This window comes from Stenella coeruleoalba (assembly GCF_951394435.1).
Source record: "Stenella coeruleoalba genome assembly, chromosome: 5".
NCBI classification, from domain to species: Eukaryota; Metazoa; Chordata; class Mammalia; order Artiodactyla; family Delphinidae; genus Stenella; species Stenella coeruleoalba.
Genome location: NC_137150.1, coordinates 122745764 through 122759837, shown reverse-complemented (window position 1 = coordinate 122759837; position 14074 = coordinate 122745764).

The following is a 14074-nucleotide window of genomic DNA, read 5'->3' as shown; positions in this document are numbered from 1 at the left end:
CTAAGATAAATATAAAACCAGGAACAAATTAGATCCAGAAAGTAAACCCCAAGTCTATAGTTGCTCCCAAAGTTCACTGCCTCAGTTTTGGGATGATTAGTTGTCTATTCAGGTATTCCACCGATGCAGGGCACATCAGGTTGATTGTGGATATTTAATGTGCTGCTCCTCAGGCTGCTGGGAGAGATTTTCCTTTCTCTTCTTTCTTCTCACAGCCCCTTGGTTTCAGCTTTGGATTTGGCCCCACCTCTGCATGTAGGTCACCTGAGGGCATCTGTTCTTCTCTCAGACAGGACACGGTTAATGTAGCAGCTGATTAGGGGGCTCTGGCTCACTCAAACCAGGGAGAGGGAGGGGTACAAAATGAGTGGTGAGCCTGCGGTGGCAGAGGCCGGCTTGACATTGCAACAGCCTGAGGCACGCCATGTGTTCTCCAGGGGAAGTTGTCCCTGGATCACGGGACCCTGGCAGTGGTGAGCTGCACAGGCTCCCAGGAGGGGAGGTGTGGATAGTGACCTGTGCTTGAACACAGGCTTCTTGGTGGCTGCAGCAGCAACCTTAGCATCTCACGCCCGTCTCTGGTGTCCTCTCTGATAGCTGTGGATTGCGCCCTTATCTGAGCTCATTTAGGCGGTGCTCTGAATCCCCTCTCCTTACGCACCCCGAAACAATGGTCTCTTGTCTCTTAGGCGTTCCAGACTTTTTCCCAGACTCCCTCCCAGCTAGCTGTGTCGCACTAGCTCCCTTCGGGCTGTGTTCATGCAGCCAACCCCATTCTTCTCCCTTGGGTCTGACCTCCGAAGCCTGAGCCTCAGCTCCCAGCCCCCGCCCGCCCCGGTGGGGAGCAGACAAGGCTCTCGGGCTGGTGAGTGCTGGTCGGCACCGATCCTCTGTGTGGGAATCTCTCTGCTTTGCCCTATGTACCCTTGTTCTGTGCTCTCCTTGGTGACTCTGAAGTTTCCCCACCCAGACACCCCCCGTCTCTGCCAGTGAAGGGGCTCCTAGTGTGTGGAAATTTTCCTCCTTCACACCTCCCTCCCAGAGGTGCAGGTCCCGTCCCTATTCTTTTGTCTTTGATTTTTTCTTTTTCTTTTGCCCTACCCAGGTACCAGGGGAGTTTCTTGCCTTTTGGGAGGTCTGAGGTCTTTCTGTCAGTGTTCAGTAGGTGTTCTGTAGGAGATGTTCCACATGTAGATGTATTTCTGATGTATTTGTGGGGAGGAAGGTGATCTCCATATCTTACTCCTCTGCCATCTTGAAGGTCTCTCCCTTAAGGAGTTTTCTTAGCCTCCCTGTATAGCAGCAAACTAACAGAGCATAATCAGCATTCCTGAATTTCCTATTGAGAGCCCTCAAATGGAGTACATTCAGCTATTCAGCTGTTAGTTTTGAACTAATTTTTTAGAAGCCTTGAAATGATTGAAAGAAAGTCTTGAATGACAGTGAATATTTATATTTTAATACTTTCCAAAAAATAAGTGAAAGAGTGAAGAGGTCTTTAAGAGATCATTAAGTCTTCTGGTCTTTGGCACTGGTCTTTTGCCACTGCTCGTGTTTTCAAACAAAGCTGAAGAGGGTACACTGTCAGATTCTTGGTGAGAAGCAGGAAGAAGAGAGTGAGAAGGCCTGAGAGAATGGCAACAAAAGTTACCATTTCCGGGCTTCCCTGGTGGCACAGTGGTTGAGAGTCCGCCTGCCAATGCAGGGGACACGGGTTCGGGCCGCGGTCCGGGAGGATCCCACATGCTGCAGAGCAGCTGGGTCCGTGAGCCATGGCCGCTGAGCCTGCGCGTCTGGAGTCTGTGCTCTACAATGGGAGAGGCCACAACAGTGAGAGGCCCGTGTACCGCAAAAAAAAAAAAAAAAAGAAAAAAAAAAGTTACCATTTCCCAGAAGAAAACATTTTTGTAAAAGGTGCTCTTGTTTTTGAGCCACACTGCTCATTTTGAAGTCAGCATGAGTCATTACTAAAAGTATTTGTAGTTGAGATTTATTTAAAATGGAAGTAAAGAATGTGGGAGAAAAAAGGCACGGATAAAAGGGAATTAGAAAATGAATTTGTTATTGACTCTTGTCCCTTTCATTTAGGCAAAAATTGTGTTGGAATATAACCACTCTTAGTGCTGAAAACATTTTATTTTATATTTCATTTACCTGTTGATATACAAAAGCATATACTTATATTATTTGCTACTTAAACTGTGATCAGCATAATAAAAGCATTGGAATCACCATGGAGTTCAAAATAAAAATATCTTCCCCTCCTCTCCCTGCATAAGGAATCAGAATTTGCTTTTTAACAGCATCCCATATGGTCCATATGCACATTACTAGTTGAGAAATACTTTCTGTAGACTATGAGGGACCTGTAATTGAATAAATATGAAGTTCCATTCAAAAATAAACCATATAGTTATTTATACCATTGTTTTCATAACATATGTGGCTTAAACTATATGTTATACCTATAAAAGCAAACAGAAACAAATCAGTGACATGTTATTAGGGACACAGTTATAATTGGTACATTTATCAATTATAGATACAATTAAAGTGATTTAAATGATAAAAACAAAACATACTTTTTATAACCAATTATAATCTTGGCATACGTCAATGTCCTTTATTCATTCATATATCAGTACATATTACATTCTAAAATAACATATATCACATGACAGGAAGATGATTATGGCAAATATATAATTAAAGAATTGATAGTAGAGAACATATAACACATTTGTTCATTCAAGAGGTGAAATATATGTGACTAATGCTCAAGGGCTTTTTTCATCAAGTTATTCTGACTCATTTGCCCTTGGTGTCCATACCCATGTTGACCACAGGAATAAGTCAAACTTCATGCTGGCAAGGTGAATGATTTATAGTTTTCATCCTGAAATGTAATACCTAAAAGTGATTGCATTGTCACAGTAAACCATTCTCAGACTATCCCTCTCATCGAATGCCATATACCAATTGTTTATTTTACAACAAAAGCCATTTAAAGTTTTGACTCAACTAATAACAGTTCTCTGAAACAGTGAATCTAGGAAGGACTGTCCTCAGTTTTTATAGTGGAAACTATTAAGATTTGAGAGAATGCCCTTATTTTAAAGCACCCTTTCTACTCTGGAAAATATATAGCTATTATTATTTCAGTGACTAGAATGCAAATGGACAAAATATTAAGCCCCATTCTCTCATTTCCTCCTCTCAATAGAAAAGAGTAAATCTACACAGATATAGTGCTAGAGGAGATCAGTGATCCATTCCTCCACTGAAGTATAATTCATCCAGGTGCATACTCTCTGCCTGAACATTCCTAGAAAAATGCGGTTAGCTTTGACCTTGTGAAAAGAAAGGAGTGAAGTTTGAAAATACTGTAATAATTTTTTCAGCAAATGCACTACAGAAAGTACACAGCTCCCTATTATGTTCAGATTGTATTCACTTTTTTCATGATAAAGTTGTCACTACCCTCCATCTCAGCTGCCATCTTCCTCTACTTTAATTTGTATCAATTTCAACCATACAATTAGCAAAAAGTGTAACCCAGCATTCATCAATTTAAATATTTTAGTAAAAGGTCTCAAATTCTCAAAAAACTGTTTTTAATCTCTATTTTTTTTAAATTATTTTTATTGGAGTATAGTTGATTTACAATGTTGTGTTAATTCCTGGTACAACAAAGTGAATCAGTTATACCTGTACATATATTCACTCTTTTTCTGATTCTTTTCCCATATAGGTCATTACACAGTATTGAGTAGAGTTCCCTGTGCTATACAATAGGTTCTTACTACTATTTTATATACAGTAGTGTATGTATGTCAATCCCAGTCTCCCAATTTATCCCTCCCCCCCTCTTTCCCCTTGGTAACCATAAATTTGTTTTCTACTTCTGTGACTCTATTTCTGTTTTGTAAGTAAATTCATTTGTACCATTTTTTTTTAGATTCCACATATAAGTGATGTCATATTTGAATTAACAAGGTTTGAAAAGAAAATTAACAATCATTACAAATGACAATTATAAGTACATTGATTTGACAGAGCACACTGGCAGGTGGAGAGAATTTAGAGTTGGGTGGAAACATCTGGAATTAGAACCCATCTCCACCCAGGGACGCTGAGGACAAAGCCAGCCCTTAAAGTTACGTGTTAGTTTCAGTCTGCAGAACATTCCCAGGTAAATAATTCCCCTTATCTCTTTATTACCACATCTACCCAAACCCCTTAATCTGAATCCACGCTTGTCAGCCTCTTCTTGTTATTGTTAATCAAGTATCCCTTCTACTATTCAAGTCCAAACTCTTCTCGTGTCCCAAGTCTTCTCACCATCCATTAGTTGCTTCTTAAAGACATCTTCCATCACTACTTTCTCTTTCGACCTTTTCACAGTCATAGAAATATGTACCACATTCCCTTCAGCTACTGTCTCTCTTTCTTTGTCTTTTCACAGCAAAACCTCCTCTGGAAGGTGACCATAATCAATGCTTATATTTTCTCCCTCCCCACCTTTTTGTATCATCAAGCCAAGCACTTTTTCCTCATTATTCCAGTAAATTTCCTGGTTTTTGTCACCAAGGACCTCCATATTTCAGTGGTCACTTCTTTGTGTTCTACTTATCTGACCAAAAGTTGCTTGTGGTACCCCTCCTTTTTTTTTTTTTTAATAATTTTCTTCTCTTTGACACCATAATACTTCAGTATCTTGGTTTCTTCCCTCCATATCACTAGCCATATATACTAAATCATGTGTACTACCTTCTACTTTATTATAAAATCTTGATTGTAAAGTTCCTAAAGGTTTGGTGCTCAGCCTTAATGTTTCTTTTTTGTTTCTTTTTTTTTTTTTTTTTTTGCGGTACACGGGCCTCTCACTGTTGTGGCCTCTCCCGTTGCGGAGCACAGGCTCCAGACACGCAGGCTCAGTGGCCATGGCTCACGGGCCCAGCCGCTCCGCGGCATGTGGGATCTTCCTGGACCAGTACACGAACCTGTGTCCCCTGCATCGGCAGGCGGACTCTCAACAACTGTGCCACCAGGGAAGCCCCAGCCTTAATGTTTCTTATATTTACTCTTCAATTTAATCACATGTAGACATGATTTTGCATACAATCTATATGTCACTGTGTCCCAAATTTATATCTCCAGCCCTCACAGAACACCCAGTTCATATGTTCTCCACTCATATTTCAGCCATACCCCACATGGCTCCACATAAGGACGCCCACAATCAAATCACTACCAATAAACTTTTTCATCCTCCAAAATTTCTTATTTCAGAATTCTGCAGATTTTCGCAGTTGTTAAACCACAGAAATAGGAGTTAGCATTTATTCCTTTTTTTTCTCTCTCTTATGCCCTCCATCTACTACATCAGCAGTACCCACATCTCTCTCTACCAAAATATATCCTGAACATGTTCACTTCTTTTCTCTCCCCTTATACTTGCTCCTGCACAAGCTATCATTAACAACCAACTAGGTTATGCAGTAGCCTGCTGATCATCCTCCTGGCATTCACATTATTCACAGAGAATTTAGAGGAACATTTGAAACCATAAATTATATTGTGTTTTTTTTAATCAAATCAAAACTATCCATTATTATGGATTCAAATGCATTCATAACAAAATCCAAACTCTCCAACCTAGTCTATTAGACCTAATATGGCCTGACCCAAGACTTCATCTCTGAAAACATCTCTGAGCTTCCTTTTTATTTTTATTTTTTTTTAATTTTAAATATATATATATATATATATATTATTTTTGGCTGTGTTGTGTCTTCGTTGCTGTGCACAGGCTTTTCTAGTTGCAGTGAGCGGGGGCTACTCTTCATTTCAGTGTACGGGCTTCTCATTGTCGTGGCTTCTCCTGTTGTGGAGCACGGGCTCTAGGCACACAGGCTTCAGTAGTTGTGGCACGCAGGCTCAGTAGTTGTGGTGCACGGGCTTAGTTGCTCTGCGGCATGTGGGATCTTCCTGGGCCAGGGATCAAACCCGTGTCCCCTGCACTGGCAGGCAGACTCTTAACCACTGTGCCACCAGGGAAGCCCCTGAGCTTACTTTTTATAACTCACTAAAATCATAGTTTGATAAACAATCCAGCCACATTGACTTTCTTTCTGGTCCGTGATTGTACTGAATATTTTTGTCACTTTAGGGCCTTCATCCTATTTCTCCTACCTGAGAAGTTATTCTGTTTAAAAAGCTAATTCCTTTTAACAGTTGCTTAAATGCCACATTCTCCAATTGGCCTTCCCTGACCACCCAACATAGCGTAGTGCTCGGTTCTCTCTATATCTGTTAGTTGATTCCCTTAACCTAGCAATTATTATAACTGGCATTTTCGTGTTTACCCAGTTGTTTAATTTATACAGTGACTATCTTTGTTAACTACATAGTAGTATCCAAGAGAAGAGTGATTTTTCTGTTTTGTAAATGGTTGTATCCTAAATGCTTTGAAGAAACCCATCACATACTTAGTGCACTACAGATATTAACCAAATGAGTGAACAGGTTATATTCAGTATTTGAGCCACATATACTGTATTCTGACTTGGGTATATATTAAGCCCACAGATGAAGGACTTATCCAGCTATGAGCATCTATCAAACTCAGAAGTAACTAAAATAAGATGAACAGTTCTCCAGCTGGTATAAATGTTCCTCACAGCATCCATATTCAAGTGCTATTACAACTCACCCTTTTTTTTCCTGATAAAAATATTATCACTCCCCTGGTAATGAGAAAGTCAATCTTAGTCGTGTTATTCTGGGCCTTTCCTAGAGATGTAGAAGAAAGAAATAGGTAGATAATTTGAGAGTTTCCTGGGACTTCCTCATGGTCAATTTTGTTTTTCCTTTGTGGTGGTTTCCTTACAAATATTGGACACTGAAAGCTTTGGTAAGTGTAAGAGCTGTCCATCACAAGAGCTTTTTCAAATGAATGCAGGTTCAAAATCTAAACTAGGTGATGGGGAAATTTTCCCAATTTGTAGAATTTTCAATTTTCAATTACTGCAACACAAAAGCTATTAGTAACTCCTAAGTCTAAGTCCTTGTACCCAAACACCTACACTTAGCCACCTTTTTAGGTAACAAAGAAGAAAAAAATAAATACCTCATTATTTTATATTCCTACAGCAGGAAGAAACAAATAGTGACATCTGTATAAATTACCTTGTTATAGTTATTAAAATGTCTGGATGTAATACCCAATCCAATTTAGTTAATAAAGCATAAAATTCTTAGTTTTGTCCATTAATAATAATTTTTTAACTTCTCATCCTTCATTATCAAAATGTTAATATCCCAGACCTTTTACATGAATGTTTACCAGTTTTATTTTTATAATTAATACATCTGTGATTTATGCTTAAATGGTGAAAACAGTGATCTATAGAGCTTTGTCTCCAAGTGACTACTTAAAGTACATGAATATGAATTGCAAAATAGCCAAGCTTTATTAAAGCTGCTGCTACATCAGCAGAAGAGGTCAGTAACCTGTGAAAAAGCAGTTAACTGAGAAATAGAGATAATCTAGGATACTGGGGACCATTTTTAGTTACCACTCAAACTAGAAAGTATATTCTGTTCTACCCAAAAGCCAAAAAGGCTCAGAAATGACATCAAGTTCCCATCCAAAATCCTTGCAGAAGAAGAAAAAGATGATTCTTCTAAGCAGTGGATCAGTAGAAATTTACATGAGGGCAGGGGTGATGTGTGCTTACAAGGATGGCTGGTACTTGGCAGACATGTAGATAACATTTGATCAATAAAGGAATGTGGGAGTCAACAAACAAACAAATGAATAAAGGACAAACACATATCCAGCATTTATAGAAATCAGTATAACAGGAAAAAACTGAGCAGAAAATGTGAAGTACAAAGAAAGAGCACAATGTGCGTGTGCTTTGCCTTACAGTCCACTAGTACCTACTCAATGTGCTCTTTCTCCTCCATAAGACCATGCCATTCAGGAACTCTCATATGATGTTTATTTGTCTTATATATTTCTACTTGTTTCCATCTATTTAAACTTTATACTTTTTAGTTTTACTTCTCATTTTATAATTTCTTTCAGAGGATTACCAGTATAATTTATAAATGAATGTTCTCACATGCAATAGGCCTAAAACATCAGGAAAACAACTCAAAAATAAGTTTAATTATTTTAAGGACTTCTGCATTATGAAACTGCAGTACAATAAGTTCCATAAATGACTTTTATCTCTTTTAATACATACAATATCCCAGTCATCTCATGGATATATATATATATATATATATATATATATATATATATATATATATATATATATATGCATATCTAAATAAGATGCCTCACCTCATGGACATATATATATATATATATATATATATATATATATATATATGCATATCTAAATAAGATGCCTCACCTCCAGTATTAAAGTTTAATGGCTTTTCAAAAGTAATTATATAGAAGTGCCAATTACTGTATTAATCACTTGGAAGGAAGATGCAACATAACTGATTAAAAGTAATAGTAATGTTATAAATATGAAGCTTCTAGAGAAAGTAAAAAAAAAAAAAATACTGTCGTTTAAACTATGTTCAAAGCCAAAACTAATATAGCCTGTTATTTATTTATTTATTTTTTTAACATCTTTATTGGAGTATAATTGCTTTACAATGGTATGTTAGTTTCAGCTTCACAACAAAATGAATCAGTTATATATATACATATGTTCCCATATCTCTTCCCGCTTGCGTCTCCCTCCCTCCCACCCTCCCTATCCCACCCCTCCAGGCGGTCACAAAGCACCGAGCTGATCTCCCTGTGCTATGCGGCTGCTTCCCACTAGCTATCTACCTTACGTTTGGTAGTGTATATATGTCCATGCCTCTTTATCGCTTTGTCACCGTTTACCCTTCCCCCTCCCCATAGCCTCAAGTCCATTCTCTAGTAAGTCTGTGATTACTCAGCCATAAAAAGAGACGAAATTGAGCTATTTGTAATGAGGTGGATAGACCTAGAGTCTGTCATACAGAGTGAAGTAAGTCAGAAAGAGAGAGACAAATACCGTATGCTAACACATATATATGGAATCTAAGAAAAAAAAATGTCATGAAAAACCTAGGGGTGAAACAGGAATAAAGACACAGACTTACTAGAGAATGGACTGTTATTTATTTTTTTAGTAACTTCCTTTTATTCTATTCAAAGAGACATGCATTATTTGTTATCTTAATGGCATCTGTGGAACACTGAATCACTGTCTGTCCTTACTAAATCTATTTTCACTTAGTGTTTTATCTAACTCTTAGAGAAATTGTTGGGTATGATTAATAACTGAATTATTGCATTTTGTGGATATATTAGATATAGTAAAGAGAGGTCAAGTTTGTTTAGTAAGCAATAGAAACAAAGAGAAAAAACATCAACAATTCAAGGTTAAGGGAGACTATGAGAACCAACAATATTTGTTTGACAGAAAATGCTGAAATGAGTTAAGTTACTGAAAAAGCTCATTTGTATACAAACAATATTGATTCATATCATTTTATCCTTAATAAAAACAGTCAACTTATATATTAACAATCAACTTTTAATTTTATAACAGTTTAGGATTTACAAAATTATTGAGAATATACTGAATAGTTCAGAGACTTCCTGTACACCCCACACCCAGTTTCTCCTATTATTAATATCTTATATTAGCATACTGTATTGTCATAATTAATGAACCAATATTGTTATACTATTTTTAATTAAAAAACTATACTTCATTCAGCTTTCTATCATTTTTCCTAATGTCCTATTTTTGTTCCAGGATCCCATCAGGACACAATATTATATTTAGTCACTGGGTTTCCTCAGGCTACCCTTGGCTTTGACAGTTTCTCAGATGTTCATTGTATTTTATGACATTAACAGGTTTTTTTTTTATTCTTAACTTCTTGATTTATTAGATTATTACATGGTAGAAATAATTTTTTATAACATCTTTATTGGAGTATAATTGCTTTACAATGGTGTGTTAGTTTCTGTTGTAAAGCAAAGTGAATCAGCTATACCTATACATATATATGCATATCCCTTCCCTCTTGCATCTCCCTCCCACCCCTCTAGGTGATCACAAAACACCGAGATGATCTTCCTGTGCTATGTGGCTGCTTCTCACTAGCTATTTTATATTTGGTAGTGTATATATGTCCATGCCACTCTCTCACTTCGACCCAGTTTATCTTCCCCCACCCCGTGTCCATAAGTCCATTCTCTGCATCTACATCTTTATTCCTGTCCAGCCCATAGGTTCTTCAGAACATTTTTTTTCTTTATTAATATTCCATATATATGTGTTGGCATATGGTATTTGTTTTTCTCTTTCTCACTTAGTTCACTCTGTATGACAGACTCTAGGTCCATCCAACTCATTACAAGTAACTCAATTTTGTTTACTTTTATGACTGAGTAATATTCCAGTGTATATATGTGCCACATCTTCTTTATCCATGCATCTGTCGATGAATACTTAGGTTGCTTCCATGTCATGGCTATTGTAAATAGAGCTGCAATCAATTTGGTGCATGACTCTTTTTGAATTATGGTTTTCTCAGGGTATATTCCCAGTAGTGGGATTGCTGGGTCGTATGGTAGTTCTATTTTTAATTTTTTAAGGAACTTCCATACTGTTCTCCACAGTAGCTGAATCAATTTACATACCCACCAATAGTGCAAGATGGTTCCCTTTTCTCTGCACCCTTTCCAACATTTATTGTTTGTAGATTTTTTGATGATGGCCATTTTGACCAGTGTGAGGTGATACCTCGTAGTTTTGACTTGCATTTCTCTAATGATTAGAGATGTTGAGCATCCTTTCATGTGTTTGTTGGCAATCTGTATATGTTCTTTGGAGAAATGTCTATTTAGGACTTCTACCCATTTTTGGATTGGGTTGTTTGTTTTTTTCATATTCAGCTGCATGAGTTTCTTATATATTTTGGAGACTAATCCTTTGTCAGTTGCTTCATTTGCAAATATTTTCTCCCATTCTGGGGGTTGTTTTTTTGTCTTGTTTCTGGTTTACTTTGCTGTGCAAAAGATTTTAAGTTTCATTAGGTCCCATTTGTTTATTTTTGTTTTTATTTCCATTTCTCTAGGAGTTGGGTCAAAAAGGATCTTGCTGTGATTTATGTCATATAGTGTTCTGCCTATGTTTTCCTCTAAGAGTTTTATACTGTCTGGCCTTACATTTAGGTCTTTAATCCATTTTGAATTTAATATTTGTATGTGTTAGGGAGTGTTCTAATTTCATTCTTTTACATGTAGGTGTCTGTATTTTCCAGCACCACTTATTGAAGAGGCTGTCTTTTCTCCATTTTATATTCTTGCCTCCTTTATCAAAGATAAGGTGACCATATATGCGTGGGTTTATCTCTGGACTTTCTATCTTATTCCATTGATCCATATTTCTGTTTTGTGTTAGTACCATACAGTCTTAATTATTGTAGCTTTCGAGTATAGTCTGAAGTCAGGGAGCCTGATTCCTCCACCTCCGTTTTTCTTTCTCAAGATTGCTTTGGCTATTCGGGGTCTTTTGTGTGTCCATACAAATTGTGAATTTTTTGTTCTAGTTCTGTGAAAAATGCCATTGGTAGTTTGATAGGGATTGCACTGAATCTGTAGATTGCTTTGGGTACTATGATCATTTTCACAACGTACATTCTTCCAATCCAAGAACATGTTATATTTCTCCATCTATTTGTATCATCTTTAATTTCTTTCATTAAAGTCTTATAGATTTCTGCATACAGGTCTTTTGTCTCCTTAGGTAGGTGTATTCCTAAGTATTGTATACTTTATGTTGAAATGGTAAATGGAAGTGTTTCCCTAATTTCTCTTTTAGATTTTTCATAATTAGTGTACAGGAATGCAAGAGATTCCTGTGCATTAATTTTGTATCCTGCTACCTTAGCAAATCTATTTATTAGCTCCAGTAGTTTTCTGGTAGCATCTTTAGGACTCTTTACGTATAGTATCATATCATCTACAAACAGTGACAGTTCTACTTCTTCTTTTCTGATTTGGATTCCTTTAATTCTTTTTATTCTCTGATTGCTGTGGCTAAAACTTCCAAAACTAGGTTGAGTAATAGTGATGAGAGTGGGCAACCTTGTCTTGTTCTTGGTCTTAGTGGAAATGGTTTCAGTTTTTCACTGTTGAGAATGTTGTTGGCAGTGGGTTTGTCATATATGGACTTTATTATGTTGAGGTATGTTCCCTCTATGCCTACTTTCTGGTAGGTTTTCATCATGAATTGGTGTTGCATTTTGTTGAAAGCTTTCTCTGTATCTATAGAGATGATCATATGGTTATTTTCCTTCAGTTTGTTAATATGGTTTATCACATTGATTGATTTGCCTATATTGAAGAATCCTTGAATTCCTGGGATAAACCCCACTTGATCGTGGTGTATGATCCTTTTAATGTGCTGTTGTATTCTCCCTCTGCTATATTTTGGAACAGTTGAGGGAAATAGGTGTAAGCTCTTCTCTAAATGTTTGATCGAATTTGCCTGTGCGGCCTTCTGGTCCTGGGCTTTTTTTGTTGGAAGATTTTTAATCACAGTTTCAAATTTAGTGCTTGTGTTTGGTCTGTTTATATTTATTTCTTCCTGGTTCAGTCTCTGAAGGTTGTGCTTTTCTAAGAATGTGTCCATTTCTTCCAGGTTGTCCATTTTATTGTTGTAATCTCTCATGATCCTTTGTATTTCTGCAGTGTCAATTGTTACTTCTTTTTAATTTCTAATTCTATTGATTTGAGTCTTTTCCCTTTTTCCCTTGATGAGTCTGGCTAATAGTTTACCAATTTTGTTTATCTTCTCAAAGAATCACCTTTCAGTTTTATTGATCTTTGCTATCATTTCCTTTATTTCTTTTTCATTTATTTCTGATATGATCTATATGATTTCTTTTCTTCTGCCAACTTTGTTTTTGTTTTGTTTTGTTTTGTTTTTTTCTTGTTTCTCTATTTGCTTTAGGTGTAAGGTTAGGTTGTTTATTTGATATGTTTCTTGTTTCTTGAGGTAGGATTTTATTGCTATAAACTTCCCTCTTACAACAGCTTTTGCTGCATCCCATAGGTTTTGGGACATCATGTTTTCATTGTCATTTGTTTCTAGGTATTTTTTGATTTCCTCTTTGATTCTTCAGTGATCTCTTGGTTATTTAGTAGTGTATTGTTTAGCCTCCATGTGTTTGTATTTTCTAGAGAGTTGTTCCTGTAATTGATATCTAGTCTCATAGCATTGTGTTTGGAATAGATACTTGACACAATTTCCATTTTCTTAAATTTACCAAGGCTTGATTTGTGACACAAGATATGATCTATCCTGGAGAATGTTCCATGGGCACTTGAGAAGAAAGTGTATTCTGTTTTTTTTTTTTTTTTTGATGGAATGTCCTGTAAATATCAATTAAGTCCATCTTGTTTAATGTATCATTTAAAGCTTGTGTTTCCTTATTTATCTTCATTTTGGATGATCTCTCCATTGGTGAAAGTGGGATGTTAATGTCCCCTACTATGATTGTGTTACTGTCGATTTCCCCTTTTATGACTGCTAGCATTTGCTTTATGTATTTAGGTGTTGCTATATTAGGTGCATAAATATTTACAATTGTTGTATCTTCTTCTTGGATTGATCCCTTGATCATTATGTAGTGTCTTTCTTTGTCTCTTGTAATAGTCTTTATTTTAAAGTCCATTTTGTCTGATATACGAATTGCTACTCCAGCTTTCTTTTCATTTCCATTTGCATGGAATATCTTTTTCCATCCCCTCACTTTCAGTCTGTATGTGTCCCTAGGTCTGAAGTGGGTCTCTTGTAGACAGCATATATATCGGTCTTGTTTTTGTATCCATTCTGCGAGTCTATGTCTTTTGGTTGGAGCATTTAATCCATTTATATTTAAGGTAGTTATCAATATGTATGTTCCTATGACCATTTTGTTAATTGTTTTGGGTTTTCTATAGTATGTTTTTTCCATCTCTTTTGTTTACTGTCTAAAGAAGTTCCTT